This window comes from Gorilla gorilla, chromosome 14 (genome assembly GCF_029281585.2).
Source record: "Gorilla gorilla gorilla isolate KB3781 chromosome 14, NHGRI_mGorGor1-v2.1_pri, whole genome shotgun sequence".
In the NCBI taxonomy this organism is placed as follows: Eukaryota; Metazoa; Chordata; class Mammalia; order Primates; family Hominidae; genus Gorilla; species Gorilla gorilla.
Window position 1 is genome coordinate 58,866,571 of NC_073238.2, and position 2,992 is coordinate 58,869,562.

Below are 2,992 nucleotides of genomic sequence, written 5' to 3' on the forward strand. Positions count from 1 at the left end.
CTTCAAGAGTGAAGCCGCAGACCTTCACAGTGAGTGTTACAGCTCTTCAAGGCAGCATGTGTGGAGTTGTTTGTTCCTCGCGGTGGGTTCGTGGTCTGGCTGACTTCAGGAGTAAACCTGCAGACCTTCACAGTTATTGTTACAGTTCATAAATGTAGCAGGAACCCAAACAGTGAGCAGCAGCAAGATTTATTGTGAAGAGCGAAAAAACAAAGTTTCCACAGAGTAGAAGGACACCTGAGTGGACTGCAACAGCTGGCTGGGGGGGGGGGAGGGGGGGGGGGTGGACAGCTTTTATTCCCTTATTTGGCCCCGCCCACATCCTGCTCATTGGTCCATTTTACAGAGCGCTGATTGGTCCATTTTACAGAGCACTGATTGGTCCGTTTTTACAGAGTGCTGATTGGTCCGTTTTTACAGAGTGCTGATTGGTGCATTTACAAACCTTTAGCTAGACACAGAGTGCTGATTGGTGCTTTTTTACAGAGTGCTGATTGGTGCATTAACAAACCTTTAGCTGGACACAGAGTGCTGATTGGTGTGTTTTTACAAAGTGCTAATTGGTGCATTTACAAACCTTTAGCTAGACACAGAGCGCTGATTGGTGTGTTTGCAATCCTTTAGCTAGACAGAAAAGTTCTCCAAGTCCCCACCCGACCCAGAAGCCCAGCGGGCTTCACCTTTCAAAAACACAGTAAGATCTCACAAATTCAGACTGCATTAATCACCAGGATTCATGGACTGAGAGTAAATTTGCATTTGTATTCCTTTTTTTTTTTTTAAAGGGTCTGCTTAGAAATTAAACATGTAAAGGGAAGTGAAGCTGGAGCTGCAGGTGCTTTTTCTGCCCATGGTGTCTCAGATTCATTCTTAAGGAACTGAGAACTTAATCTTCCAAAATGTCAAAAAGACCATCTTATGCCCCACCTCCCACCCCAGCTCCTGCAACACAAATGCCCAGCACACCAGGGTTTGTGGGATACAATCCATACAGTCAGCTCGCCGACAGCAACTACAGGCTGGGAGGAAACCCGCCCACCAACAGCCGGGTCAGGGCATCCTCCGCTATTACCATTCCAAAACCCTGAAAGCCACCAGATAAGCTGCTGATGCCCTACATGAGGTACAGCAGAAAGGTCTGAGACCAAATAAAGGCTTCCAACCCTGACCTAAAGTTGTGGGAGATTGGCTAGATTATTGGTGGCATGTGGCAAGATCTCACTGATGAAAAACAAGAATATTTAAATGAATACAAAGCAGAAAAGATAGAGTACAATGAATCTATGAAGGCCTATTATAATTCCCCCGTGTACTTTGCTTACGTAAATGCAAAAAGTCGTGCAGAAGCTGCTTTAGAGGGAGAAAGTGGACAGAGACAGTCTCGCTTGGAGAAAGGAGAACCGTACATGAGCATTCAGCCTGCTGAAGATCCAGATGATTATGATGAAATTGAAAAGCCAATGAAGCATACAGTCACTACCCATTTCCAGAGAAACCACCTCCTCATCATTGAAATCCTTAGTGGGAGTGTGGTGGCAGACGTTTGGTCAGTTGTCACAACAGCTAGAATGCAGGTCCTCAAACGACAGGTCCAGTCCTTAATGGTTCATCAGCGAAAACTAGAAGCTGAACGTCTTCAAATACAGGAACGACACCAGGAGAAGAAGAGGAAATTCCTGGAAAGCACAGATTCACTTAACAATGAACTTAAAAGTTTGTGCCGTCTGAAAGTAGAAGTGGATATGGAGAAAATGGCAGCTGAGATTGCACAAGCAGAGGAACAGGCCCGCAAAGGGCAGGAGGAAAGGGAGAAGGAGGCAGCAGAGCGAGCTGAGCACAGTCAGAGCAGCATCCTTCCTGAGGAGGAACAAGCAGCCAACAAAGGCGAGGAGAAGAAAGAAGACGACAACATTCCAATGGAGACAGAGGAGACACACCTTGAAGAAATGACAGAGAGCCAACAGAATGGTGAGGAAGGCACGTCTACTCCTGAGGACAAGGAGAGTGGCAGGAGGGGGTGGACAGTATAGCAGAGGAAGGAACCAGGGATAGTAACACTGGCTCAGAGAGCAACAGCACAACAGTGGAGGAGCCACCGACAGATCCCATACCAGAAGATGGGAAAAAAGAATAAATGTTGCCTTGTTTTATGTGTTCTAAATACTTTTTTAAATGAAAAAATGTTTTTTTGGTTTAAAAAAAAAAATTAAGCATGTAGGCAAGGTGCAGTGGCTCACGCCTGTAAACCCAGCACTTTGGGAGGCAGAGGTGGGTGGACCACTTGAGGTCAGGAATTCGAGACCATCCTGGCCAACATGGTGAAACCCTGTCTCTGCTAAAAATACAAAAATTATCTGGTCATGGTGGCCCACGCCTATAGCCCCAGCTACTCGGGAGGTTAAGCAGGAAAATTGCTTGAACCCGGGCAGTGGAAGTTGCAGTGACTCGAGATTATGCCACTGCACTCCAGCCTGGGTGACAGAGCAAGAGCTATCAAAAAAAAAAAAAAAAAAAAGAAAAGAAAAAAAGAAAAAAATATTTGAGAAATTAAGCATGTAAAACCTGGCTCCAAATAGCATTTTAAAATATTTATATCTATCATTAGCTATATACAATTATATCTTGGCAGTTGTCTCTAAAACTGGCCGTAATATGAGCTGGCTACAGTAGCTGGTAATCCCAGCTACTCAGGAGGCTGAGTGAGGGAGGATTGCTTGAGCCCAAGAGTGGGAGACCAGCCTGGGAAAAATAGTGAGACCCCGTCTTTAAAAAAACAAAACTAAAACTGGCCATAATAAACATTCAATAGTCATTTGCTGAAGGAATTAAAATTTTAAACTGTAGTTGCAGAGCAACTTAATAATTAAGGAATGGGTCTTCTCTGATCCTCTAATAGCTTGATTCTAGTCATTGTGTATAGTTTAAATTTATTAAAGTATGTTTTAGAGAATCATTCTATAAATCAGATGTTCGTCTACATCTAAATGCCTCC

General features: G+C 44.2%; 1 pseudogene; it reads left to right on the forward strand.

Moving 5' to 3' along the window:
- Positions 1-784: 784 nt before the first annotated feature.
- LOC101143808 (SWI/SNF-related matrix-associated actin-dependent regulator of chromatin subfamily E member 1-like) lies at positions 785-2,400 on the forward strand (annotated as a pseudogene).
- The last annotated feature ends 592 nt before the right edge of the window (positions 2,401-2,992 follow it).